This window comes from Calliopsis andreniformis, unplaced genomic scaffold (assembly GCF_051401765.1).
Source record: "Calliopsis andreniformis isolate RMS-2024a unplaced genomic scaffold, iyCalAndr_principal scaffold0157, whole genome shotgun sequence".
In the NCBI taxonomy this organism is placed as follows: domain Eukaryota; kingdom Metazoa; phylum Arthropoda; class Insecta; order Hymenoptera; family Andrenidae; genus Calliopsis; species Calliopsis andreniformis.
In genome coordinates this window covers 169645-183781 of record NW_027480566.1, presented here as the reverse complement: position 1 = coordinate 183781, position 14137 = coordinate 169645, and positions in this window count along the sequence as shown.

Genomic DNA, 14137 nt, shown 5'->3' with positions numbered 1-14137 from the left:
GATCTAACGTTCTCGTTTCGAACCGACGACTTTCGGTTCCGGAGCGACACGAACGCTCCATGATTCTCGATTATCTCGACACAGGTAAGAGACAGAGGACAACAAATGTATGGTTTTAGAGAGCCACGAGCACCAGGAATAAGGATCTACCGTTGTCCCTTCGTTCCGTCGACATTCGGTTCCGGAGCGACACGAACGGGGACTTGGAATTTTTTCGCTCGAACTCCGGAGCGACACGATCGCTCCGATATTCTACGTTCTCTCGGTCCACGGGCATCAGAGAGCAAAACAGCCTAATAGTTTTAGAGTGCCTCAACGATCAGGAAAAAGGATCTAACGTTCTCGTGTCGAACCGACGACTTTCGGTTCCGGAGCGACACGAACGCTCCATGATTCTCGATTATCTCGACACAGGTAAGAGACAGAGGACAACAAGTGTATGGTTTTAGAGAGCCACGAGCACCAGGAATAAGGATCTACCGTTGTCCCTTCGTTCCGTCGACATTCGGTTCCGGAGCGACACGAACGGGGACTTAGAATGTTTTAGCTCGAACTCCGGAGCGACACGATCGCTCCGATATTCTACGTTCTCTCGGTCCACGGGCATCAGAGAGCAAAATAGCCTAATAGTTTTAGAGTGCCTCAACGATCAGGAATAAGGATCTAACGTTCTCGTTTCGAACCGACGACTTTCGGTTCCGGAGCGACACGAACGCTCCATGATTCTCGATTATCTCGACACAGGTAAGAGACAGAGGACAACAAGTGTATGGCTTTAGAGAGCCACGAGCACCAGGAATAAGGATCTACCGTTGTCCCTTCGTTCCGTCGACATTCGGTTCCGGAGCGACACGAACGGGGACTTAGAATTTTTTCGCTCGGGCTCCGGAGCGACACGACCGGGGACTTAGAATTTTCTCGCTCGAACTCCGGAGCGACACGATCGCTCCGACATTCTACGTTCTCTCGGTCCACGGGCATCAGAGAGCAAAACAGCCTAATAGTTTTAGAGTGCCTCAGCCATCAGGAATAAGGATCTAACGTTCTCGTTTCGAACCGACGACTTTCGGTTCCGGAGCGACACGAACGGGGACTTACAATTTTTTCGCTCGGGCTCCGGAGCGACACGAACGGGGACTTAGAACTTTTTCGCTCGAACTCCGGAGCGACACGATCGCTCCGATATTCTACGTTCTCTCGGTCCACGGGCATCAGAGAGCAAAACAGCCTAATAGTTTTAGAGTGCCTCAACGATCAGGAATAAGGATCTAACGTTCTCGTTTCGAACCGACGACTTTCGGTTCCGGAGCGACACGAACGCTCCATAATTCTCGATTATCTCGACACAGGTAAGAGACAGAGGACAACAAGCGTATGGTTTTAGAGAGCCACGAGCACCAGGAATAAGGATCTACCGTTGTCCCTTCGTTCCGTCGACATTCGGTTCCGGAGCGACACGAACGGGGACTTACAATTTTTTCGCTCGGGCTCCGGAGCGACACGAACGGGGACTTAGAACTTTTTCGCTCGAACTCCGGAGCGACACGATCGCTCCGATATTCTACGGTCTCTCGGTCCACGGGCATCAGAGAGCAAAACAGCCTAATAGTTTTAGAGTGCCTCAACGATCAGGAATAAGGATCTGACGTTCTCGTTTCGAACCGACGACTTTCGGTTCCGGAGCGACACGAACGCTCCATGATTCTCGATTATCTCGACACAGGTAAGAGACAGAGGACAACAAGTGTATGGCTTTAGAGAGCCACGAGCTCCAGGAATAAGGATCTATCGTTGTCCCTTCGTTCCGTCGACATTCGGTTCCGGAGCGACACGAACGGGGACTTGGAATTTTTTCGCTCGAACTCCGGAGCGACACGATCGCTCCGATATTCTACGTTCTCTCGGTCCACGGGCATCAGAGAGCGAAACAGCCTAATAGTTTTAGAGTGCCTCAGCCATCAGGAATAAGGATCTAACGTTCTCGTTTCGAACCGACGACTTTCGGTTCCGGAGCGACACGCACGGGGACTTACAATTTTTTCGCTCGGGCTCCGGAGCGACACGACCGGGGACTTAGAATTTTCTCGCTCGAACTCCGGAGCGACACGATCGCTCCGACATTCTACGTTCTCTCGGTCCACGGGCATCAGAGAGCAAAACAGCCTAATAGTTTTAGAGTGCCTCAACGATCAGGAATAAGAATCTAACGTTCTCGTTTCGAACCGACGACTTTCGGTTCCGGAGCGACACGAACGCTCCATGATTCTCGATTATCTCGACACAGGTAAGAGACAGAGGACAACAAGTGTATGGTTTTAGAGAGCCACGAGCACCAGGAATAAGGATCTACCGTTGTCCCTTCGTTCCGACGACATTCGGTTCCGTAGCGACACGAACGGGGACTTAGAATTTTTTCGCTCGGCCTTCGGAGCGACACGACCGGGGACTTAGAATTTTTTCGCTAAGAACTCCGGAGCGACATGATCGTTCCGATATTCTACGTTCTCTCGGTCCACGGGCATCAGAGAGCAAAACAGCCTAATAGTTTTACAGTGCCTCAACGATCAGGAATAAGGATCTAACGTTCTCGTTTCGAACCGACGACTTTCGGTTCCGGAGCGACACGAACGCTCCATGATTCTCGATTATCTCGACACAGGTAAGAGACAGAGGACAACAAGTGTATGGTTTTAGAGAGCCACGAGCACCAGGAATAAGGATCTACCGTTGTCCCTTCGTTCCGTCGACATTCGGTTCCGGAGCGACACGAACGGGGACTTAGAATTTTTTCGCTCGGGCTCCGGAGCGACACGACCGGGGACTTAGAATTTTCTCGCTCGAACTCTGGAGCGACACGATCGCTCCGACATTCTACGTTCTCTCGGTCCACGGGCATCAGAGAGCAAAACAGCCTAATAGTTTTAGAGTGCCTCAACGATCAGGAATAAGAATCTAACGTTCTCGTTTCGAACCGACGACTTTCGGTTCCGGAGCGACACGAACGCTCCATGATTCTCGATTATCTCGACACAGGTAAGAGACAGAGGACAACAAGTGTATGGTTTTAGAGAGCCACGAGCACCAGGAATAAGGATCTACCGTTGTCCCTTCGTTCCGACGACATTCGGTTCCGTAGCGACACGAACGGGGACTTGGAATTTTTTCGCTCGAACTCCGGAGCGACACGATCGCTCCGATATTCTACGTTCTCTCGGTCCACGGGCATCAGAGAGCAAAACAGCCTAATAGTTTTAGAGTGCCTCAACGATCAGGAATAAGGATCTAACGTTCCCGTTTCGAACCGACGACTTTCGGTTCCGGAGCGACACGAACGCTCCATGATTCTCGATTATCTCGACACAGGTAAGAGACAGAGGACAACAAGTGTATGGTTTTAGAGAGCCACGAGCACCAGGAATAAGGATCTACCGTTGTCCCTTCGTTCCGTCGACATTCGGTTCCGGAGCGACACGAACGGGGACTTAGAATGTTTTAGCTCGAACTCCGGAGCGACACGATCGCTCCGATATTCTACGTTCTCTCGGTCCACGGGCATCAGAGAGCAAAACAGCCTAATAGTTTTAGAGTGCCTCAACGATCAGGAATAAGGATCTAACGTTCTCGTTTCGAACCGATGACTTTCGGATCCGGAGCGACACGAACGCTCCATGATTCTCGATTATCTCGACACAGGTAAGAGACAGAGGACAACAAGTGTATGGTTTTAGAGAGCCACGAGCACCAGGAATAAGGATCTACCGTTGTCCCTTCGTTCCGACGACATTCGGTTCCGTAGCGACACGAACGGGGACTTAGAATTTTTTCGCTCGGCCTTCGGAGCGACACGAACGGGGACTTAGAATTTTTTCGCTAAGAACTCCGGAGCGACATGATCGCTCCGATATTCTACGTTCTCTCGGTCCACGGGCATCAGAGAGCAAAACAGCCTAATAGTTTTAGAGTGCCTCAACGATCAGGAATAAGGATCTAACGTTCTCGTTTCGAACCGACGACTTTCGGTTCCGGAGCGACACGAACGCTCCATAATTCTCGATTATCTCGACACAGGTAAGAGACAGAGGACAACAAGTGTATGGTTTTAGAGAGCCACGAGCACCAGGAATAAGGATCTACCGTTGTCCCTTCGTTCCGTCGACATTCGGTTCCGGAGCGACACGAACGGGGACTTACAATTTTTTCGCTCGGGCTCCGGAGCGACACGAACGGGGACTTAGAACTTTTTCGCTCGAACTCCGGAGCGACACGATCGCTCCGATATTCTACGTTCTCTCGGTCCACGGGCATCAGAGAGCAAAACAGCCTAATAGTTTTAGAGTGCCTCAACGATCAGGAATAAGGATCTAACGTTCTCGTTTCGAACCGACGACTTTCGGTTCCGGAGCGACACGAACGCTCCATGATTCTCGATTTTCTCGACACAGGTAAGAGACAGAGGACAACAAGTGTATGGTTTTAGAGAGCCGCGAGCACCAGGAATAAGGATCTACCGTTGTCCCTTCGTTCCGTCGACATTTGGTTCCGGAGCGACACGAACGGGGACTTGGAATTTTTTCGCTCGAACTCCGGAGCGACACGATCGCTCCGATATTCCACGTTCTCTCGGTCCACGGGCATCAGAGAGCAAAACAGCCTAATAGTTTTAGAGTGCCTCAACGATCAGGAATAAGGATCTAACGTTCTCGTTTCGAACCGACGACTTTCGGTTCCGGAGCGACACGAACGCTCCATGATTCTCGATTTTCTCGACACAGGTAAGAGACAGAGGACAACAAGTGTATGGTTTTAGAGAGCCGCGGGCACCTGGAATAAGGATCTACCGTTGTCCCTTCGTTCCGTCGACATTCGGTTCCGGAGCGACACGAACGGGGACTTAGAATTTTTTCGCTCGAACTCCGGAGCGACACGATCGCTCCGATATTCTACGTTCTCTCGGTCCACGGGCATCAGGGAGCAAAACAGCCTAATAGTTTTAGAGTGCCTCAGCCATCAGGAATAAGGATCTAACGTTCTCGTTTCGAACAGACGACTTTCGGTTCCGGAGCGACACGAACGGGGACTTACAATTTTTTCGCTCGGGCTCCGGAGCGACACGAACGGGGACTTAGAACTTTTTCGCTCGATCTCCGGAGCGACACGATCGCTCCGATATTCTACGTTCTCTCGGTCCACGGGCATCAGAGAGCAAAACAGCCTAATAGTTTTAGAGTCCTCTACGATCAGGAATAAGTATCTAACGTTCTCGTTTCGAAACGATGACTTTCGGTTCCGGAGCGACACGAACGCTCCATGATTCTCGATTATCTCGACACAGGTAAGAGACAGAGGACAACAAGTGTATGGTTTTAGAGAGCCACGAGCACCAGGAATAAGGATCTACCGTTGTCCCTTCGTTCCGTCGACATTCGGTTCCGGAGCGACACGAACGGGCACTTTGAATTTTTTCGCTAAGAACTCCGGAGCGACATGATCGCTCCGATATCCTACGTTCTCTCGGTCCACGGGCATCAGAGAGCAAAACAGCCTAATAGTTTTAGAGTGCCTCAACGATCAGGAATAAGGATCTAACGTTCTCGTTTCGAACCGACGACTTTCGGTTCCGGAGCGACACGAACGCTCCATAATTCTCGATTATCTCGACACAGGTAAGAGACAGAGGACAACAAGTGTATGGTTTTAGAGAGCCACGAGCACCAGGAATAAGGATCTACCGTTGTCCCTTCGTTCCGTCGACATTCGGTTCCGGAGCGACACGAACGGGGACTTACAATTTTTTCGCTCGGGCTCCGGAGCGACACGAACGGGGACTTAGAACTTTTTCGCTCGAACTCCGGAGCGACACGATCGCTCCGATATTCTACGTTCTCTCGGTCCACGGGCATCAGAGAGCAAAACAGCCTAATAGTTTTAGAGTGCCTCAACGATCAGGAATAAGGATCTAACGCTCTCGTTTCGAACCGACGACTTTCGGTTCCGGAGCGACACGAACGCTCCATGATTCTCGATTTTCTCGACACAGGTAAGAGACAGAGGACAACAAGTGTATGGTTTTAGAGAGCCGCGAGCACCAGGAATAAGGATCTACCGTTGTCCCTTCGTTCCGTCGACATTTGGTTCCGGAGCGACACGAACGGGGACTTAGAATTTTTTCGCTCGGGCTCCGGAGCGACACGAACGGGGACTTAGAATTTTTTCGCTCGAACTCCGGAGCGACACGATCGCTCCGACATTCTACGTTCTCTCGGTCCACGGGCATCAGAGAGCAAAACAGCCTAATAGTTTTAGAGTGCCTCAACGATCAGGAATAAGGATCTAACGTTCTCGTTTCGAACCGACGACTTTCGGTTCCGGAGCGACACGAACGCTCCATGATTCTCGATTTTCTCGACACAGGTAAGAGACAGAGGACAACAAGTGTATGGTTTTAGAGAGCCGCGAGCACCAGGAATAAGGATCTACCGTTGTCCCTTCGTTCCGTCGACATTCGGTTCCGGAGCGACACGAACGGGCACTTTGAATTTTTTCGCTCGGGCTCCGGAGCGACACGAACGGGGACATAGAATTTTTTCGCTCGAACTCCGGACCGACACGATCGCTCCGATATTCTACGTTCTCTCGGTCCACGGGCATCAGAGAGCAAAACAGCCTAATAGTTTTAGAGTGCCTCAACGATCAGGAATAAGGATCTAACGTTCTCGTTTCGAACCGACGACTTTCGGTTCCGGAGCGACACGAACGCTCCATGATTCTCGATTATCTCGACACAGGTAAGAGACAGAGGACAACAAATGTATGGTTTTAGAGAGCCACGAGCACCAGGAATAAGGATCTACCGTTGTCCCTTCGTTCCGTCGACATTCGGTTCCGGAGCGACACGAACGGGGACTTAGAATTTTTTCGCTCGGGCTCCGGAGCGACACGACTGGGGACTTAGAATTTTCTCGCTCGAACTCCGGAGCGACACGATCGCTCCGACATTCTACGTTCTCTCGGTCCACGGGCATCAGAGAGCAAAACAGCCTAATAGTTTTAGAGTGCCTCAGCCATCAGGAATAAGGATCTAACGTTCTCGTTTCGAACCGACGACTTTCGGTTCCGGAGCGACACGAACGGGGACTTACAATTTTTTCGCTCGGGCTCCGGAGCGACACGAACGGGGACTTAGAACTTTTTCGCTCGAACTCCGGAGCGACACGATCGCTCCGATATTCTACGTTCTCTCGGTCCACGGGCATCAGAGAGCAAAACAGCCTAATAGTTTTAGAGTGCCTCAACGATCAGGAATAAGGATCTAACGTTCTCGTTTCGAACCGACGACTTTCGGTTCCGGAGCGACACGAACGCTCCATAATTCTCGATTATCTCGACACAGGTAAGAGACAGAGGACAACAAGTGTATGGTTTTAGAGAGCCACGAGCACCAGGAATAAGGATCTACCGTTGTCCCTTCGTTCCGTCGACATTCGGTTCCGGAGCGACACGAACGGGGACTTACAATTTTTTCGCTCGGGCTCCGGAGCGACACGAACGGGGACTTAGAACTTTTTCGCTCGAACTCCGGAGCGACACGATCGCTCCGATATTCTACGGTCTCTCGGTCCACGGGCATCAGAGAGCAAAACAGCCTAATAGTTTTAGAGTGCCTCAACGATCAGGAATAAGGATCTAACGTTCTCGTTTCGAACCGACGACTTTCGGTTCCGGAGCGACACGAACGCTCCATGATTCTCGATTTTCTCGACACAGGTAAGAGACAGAGGACAACAAGTGTATGGTTTTAGAGAGCCGCGGGCACCTGGAATAAGGATCTACCGTTGTCCCTTCGTTCCATCGACATTCGGTTCCGGAGCGACACGAACGGGGACTTGGAATTTTTTCGCTCGAACTCCGGAGCGACACGATCGCTCCGATATTCTACGTTCTCTCGGTCCACGGGCATCAGAGAGCAAAACAGCCTAATAGTTTTAGAGTGCCTCAGCCATCAGGAATAAGGATCTAACGTTCTCGTTTCGAACCGACGACTTTCGGTTCCGGAGCGGCACGAACGGGGACTTACAATTTTTTCGCTCGGGCTCCGGAGCGACACGAACGGGGACTTAGAACTTTTTCGCTCGATCTCCGGAGCGACACGATCGCTCCGATATTCTACGTTCTCTCGGTCCACGGGCATCAGAGAGCAAAACAGCCTAATAGTTTTAGAGTGCCTCAACGATCAGGAATAAGGATCTGACGTTCTCGTTTCGAACCGACGACTTTCGGTTCCGGAGCGACACGAACGCTCCATGATTCTCGATTATCTCGACACAGGTAAGAGACAGAGGACAACAAGTGTATGGCTTTAGAGAGCCACGAGCTCCAGGAATAAGGATCTATCGTTGTCCCTTCGTTCCGTCGACATTCGGTTCCGGAGCGACACGAACGTGGACTTGGAATTTTTTCGCTCGAACTCCGGAGCGACACGATCGCTCCGATATTCTACGTTCTCTCGGTCCACGGGCATCAGAGAGCAAAACAGCCTAATAGTTTTAGAGTGCCTCAGCCATCAGGAATAAGGATCTAACGTTCTCGTTTCGAACCGACGACTTTCGGTTCCGGAGCGACACGAACGGGGACTTACAATTTTTTCGCTCGGGCTCCGGAGCGACACGAACGGGGACTTAGAACTATTTCGCTCGATCTCCGGAGCGACACGATCGCTCCGATATTCTACGGTCTCTCGGTCCACGGGCATCAGAGAGCAAAACAGCCTAATAGTTTTAGAGTGCCTCAACCATCAGGAATAAGGATCTAACGTTCTCGTTTCGAACCGACGACTTTCGGTTCCGGAGCGACACGAACGGGGACTTACAATTTTTTCGCTCGGGCTCCGGAGCGACACGAACGGGGACTTAGAACTTTTTCGCTCGAACTCCGGAGCGACTCGATCGCTCCGATATTCTACGTTCTCTCGGTCCACGGGCATCAGAGAGCAAAACAGCCTAATAGTTTTACAGTGCCTCAACGATCAGGAATAAGGATCTAACCTTCTCGTTTCGAACCGACGACTTTCGGTTCCGGAGCGACACGAACGCTCCATGATTCTCGATTATCTCGACACAGGTAAGAGACAGAGGACAACAAGTGTATGGTTTTAGAGAGCCACGAGCACCAGGAATAAGGATCTACCGTTGTCCCTTCGTTCCGTCGACATTCGGTTCCGGAGCGACACGAACGGGGACTTACAATTTTTTCGCTCGGGCTCCGGAGCGACACGAACGGGGACTTAGAACTTTTTCGCTCGAACTCCGGAGCGACACGATCGCTCCGATATTCTACGTTCTCTCGGTCCACGGGCATCAGAGAGCAAAACAGCCTAATAGTTTTAGAGTGCCTCAACGATCAGGAATAAGGATCTAACGTTCTCGTTTCGAACCGACGACTTTCGGTTCCGGAGCGACACGAACGGGGACTTTCAATTTTTTCGCTCGGGCTCCGGAGCGACACGAACGGGGACTTAGAACTTTTTCGCTCGATCTCCGGAGCGACACGATCGCTCCGATATTCTACGTTCTCTCGGTCCACGGGCATCAGAGAGCAAAACAGCCTAATAGTTTTAGAGTGCCTCAGCCATCAGGAATAAGGATCTAACGTTCTCGTTTCGAACCGACGACTTTCGGTTCCGGAGCGACACGAACGCTCCATGATTCTCGATTTTCTCGACACAGGTAAGAGACAGAGGACAACAAGTGTATGGTTTTAGAGAGCCACGAGCACCAGGAATAAGGATCTAACGTTGTCCCTTCGTTCCGTCGACATTCGGTTCCGGAGCGACACGAACGGGGACTTAGAATGTTTTAGCTCGAACTCCGGAGCGACACGATCGCTCCGATATTCTACGTTCTCTCGGTCCACGGGCATCAGAGAGCAAAACAGCCTAATAGTTTTAGAGTGCCTCAACGATCAGGAATAAGGATCTAACGTTCTCGTTTCGAACCGACGACTTTCGGTTCCGGAGCGACACGAACGCTCCATGATTCTCGATTATCTCGACACAGGTAAGAGACAGAGGACAACAAGTGTATGGTTTTAGAGAGCCACGAGCACCAGGAATAAGGATCTACCGTTGTCCCTTCGTTCCGTCGACACTCGGTTCCGGAGCGACACGAACGGGGACTTAGAATTTTTTCGCTCGGCCTTCGGAGCGACACGAACGGGGACTTAGAATTTTTTCGCTAAGAACTCCGGAGCGACATGATCGCTCCGATATTCTACGTTCTCTCGGTCCACGGGCATCAGAGAGCAAAACAGCCTAATAGTTTTAGAGTGCCTCAACGATCAGGAATAAGGATCTAACGTTCTCGTTTCGAACCGACGACTTTCGGTTCCGGAGCGACACGAACGCTCCATAATTCTCGATTATCTCGACACAGGTAAGAGACAGAGGACAACAAGTGTATGGTTCTAGAGAGCCACGAGCACCAGGAATAAGGATCTACCGTTGTCCCTTCGTTCCGTCGACATTCGGTTCCGGAGCGACACGAACGGGGACTTAGAATTTTTTCGCTCGAACTCCGGAGTGACACGATCGCTCCGATATTCTACGTTCTCTCGGTCCACGGGCATCAGAGAGCAAAACAGCCTAATAGTTTTAGAGTGCCCCAACGATCAGGAATAAGGATCTAACGTTCTCGTTTCGAACCGACGACTTTCGGTTCCGGAGCGACACGAACGCTCCATGATTCTCGATTTTCTCGACACAGGTAAGAGACAGAGGACAACAAGTGTATGGTTTTAGAGAGCCACGAGCACCAGGAATAAGGATCTAACGTTGTCCCTTCGTTCCGTCGACATTCGGTTCCGGAGCGACACGAACGGGGACTTAGAATGTTTTAGCTCGAACTCCGGAGCGACACGATCGCTCCGATATTCTACGTTCTCTCGGTCCACGGGCATCAGAGAGCAAAACAGCCTAATAGTTTTAGAGTGCCTCAACGATCAGGAATAAGGATCTAACGTTCTCGTTTCGAACCGACGACTTTCGGTTCCGGAGCGACACGAACGCTCCATGATTCTCGATTATCTCGACACAGGTAAGAGACAGAGGACAACAAGTGTATGGTTTTAGAGAGCCACGAGCACCAGGAATAAGTATCTACCGTTGTCCCTTCGTTCCGTCGACACTCGGTTCCGGAGCGACACGAACGGGGACTTAGAATTTTTTCGCTCGGCCTTCGGAGCGACACGAACGGGGACTTAGAATTTTTTCGCTAAGAACTCCGGAGCGACATGATCGCTCCGATATTCTACGTTCTCTCGGTCCACGGGCATCAGAGAGCAAAACAGCCTAATAGTTTTAGAGTGCCTCAACGATCAGGAATAAGGATCTAACGTTCTCGTTTCGAACCGACGACTTTCGGTTCCGGAGCGACACGAACGCTCCATAATTCTCGATTATCTCGACACAGGTAAGAGACAGAGGACAACAAGTGTATGGTTTTAGAGAGCCACGAGCACCAGGAATAAGGATCTACCGTTGTCCCTTCGTTCCGTCGACATTCGGTTCCGGAGCGACACGAACGGGGACTTAGAATTTTTTCGCTCGAACTCCGGAGTGACACGATCGCTCCGATATTCTACGTTCTCTCGGTCCACGGGCATCAGAGAGCAAAACAGCCTAATAGTTTTAGAGTGCCCCAACGATCAGGAATAAGGATCTAACGTTCTCGTTTCGAACCGACGACTTTCGGTTCCGGAGCGACACGAACGCTCCATGATTCTCGATTTTCTCGACACAGGTAAGAGACAGAGGACAACAAGTGTATGGTTTTAGAGAGCCGCGGGCACCTGGAATAAGGATCTACCGTTGTCCCTTCGTTCCGTCGACATTCGGTTCCGGAGCGACACGAACGGGGACTTGGAATTTTTTCGCTCGAACTCCGGTGCGACACGATCGCTCCGATATTCTACGTTCTCTCGGTCCACGGGCATCAGAGAGCAAAACAGCCTAATAGTTTTAGAGTGCCTCAGCCATCAGGAATAAGGATCTAACGTTCTCGTTTCGAACCGACGACTTTCGGTTCCGGAGCGGCACGAACGGGGACTTACAATTTTTTCGCTCGGCTCCGGAGCGACACGAACGGGGAATTAGAACTTTTTCGCTCGATCTCCGGAGCGACACGATCGCTCCGATATTCTACGTTCTCTCGGTCCACGGGCATCAGAGAGCAAAACAGCCTAATAGTTTTAGAGTGCCTCAACGATCAGGAATAAGGATCTGACGTTCTCGTTTCGAACCGACGACTTTCGGTTCCGGAGCGACACGAACGCTCCATGATTCTCGATTATCTCGACACAGGTAAGAGACAGAGGACAACAAGTGTATGGCTTTAGAGAGCCACGAGCTCCAGGAATAAGGATCTATCGTTGTCCCTTCGTTCCGTCGACATTCGGTTCCGGAGCGACACGAACGGGGACTTGGAATTTTTTCGCTCGAACTCCGGAGCGACACGATCGCTCCGATATTCTACGTTCTCTCGGTCCACGGGCATCAGAGAGCAAAACAGCCTAATAGTTTTAGAGTGCCTCAACGATCAGGAATAAGGATCTAACGTTCTCGTTTCGAACCGACGACTTTCGGTTCCGGAGCGACACGAACGCTCCATGATTCTCGATTATCTCGACACAGGTAAGAGACAGAGGACAACAAGTGTATGGCTTTAGAGAGCCACGAGCACCAGGAATAAGGATCTACCGTTGTCCCTTCGTTCCGTCGACATTCGGTTCCGGAGCGACACGAACGGGGACTTAGAATTTTTTCGCTCGGGCTCCGGAGCGACACGACCGGGGACTTAGAATTTTCTCGCTCGAACTCCGGAGCGACACGATCGCTCCGACATTCTACGTTCTCTCGGTCCACGGGCATCAGAGAGCAAAACAGCCTAATAGTTTTAGAGTGCCTCAGCCATCAGGAATAAGGATCTAACGTTCTCGTTTCGAACCGACGACTTTCGGTTCCGGAGCGACACGAACGGGGACTTACAATTTTTTCGCTCGGGCTCCGGAGCGACACGAACGGGGACTTAGAACTTTTTCGCTCGAACTCCGGAGCGACACGATCGCTCCGATATTCTACGTTCTCTCGGTCCACGGGCATCAGAGAGCAAAACAGCCTAATAGTTTTAGAGTGCCTCAACGATCAGGAATAAGGATCTAACGTTCTCGTTTCGAACCGACGACTTTCGGTTCCGGAGCGACACGAACGCTCCATGATTCTCGATTTTCTCGACACAGGTAAGAGACAGAGGACAACAAGTGTATGGCTTTAGAGAGCCACGAGCTCCAGGAATAAGGATCTATCGTTGTCCCTTCGTTCCGTCGACATTCGGTTCCGGAGCGACACGAACGTGGACTTGGAATTTTTTCGCTCGAACTCCGGAGCGACACGAACGGGGACTTAGAACTTTTTCGCTCGAACTCCGGAGCGACACGATCGCTCCGATATTCTACGTTCTCTCGGTCCACGGGCATCAGAGAGCAAAACAGCCTAATAGTTTTAGAGTCCTCTACGATCAGGAATAAGTATCTAACGTTCTCGTTTCGAAACGATGACTTTCGGTTCCGGAGCGACACGAACGGGGACTTAGAATTTTCTCGCTCGAACTCCGGAGCGACACGATCGCTCCGACATTCTACGTTCTCTCGGTCCACGGGCATCAGAGAGCAAAACAGCCTAATAGTTTTAGAGTGCCTCAACGATCAGGAATAAGAATCTAACGTTCTCGTTTCGAACCGACGACTTTCGGTTCCGGAGCGACACGAACGCTCCATGATTCTCGATTATCTCGACACAGGTAAGAGACAGAGGACAACAAGTGTATGGCTTTAGAGAGCCACGAGCTCCAGGAATAAGGATCTATCGTTGTCCCTTCGTTCCGTCGACATTCGGTTCCGGAGCGACACGAACGGGGACTTGGAATTTTTTCGCTCGAACTCCGGAGCGACACGATCGCTCCGATATTCTACGTTCTCTCGGTCCACGGGCATCAGAGAGCAAAACAGCCTAATAGTTTTAGAGTGCCTCAACGATCAGGAATAAGGATCTAACGTTCTCGTTTCGAACCGACGACTTTCGGTTCCGGAG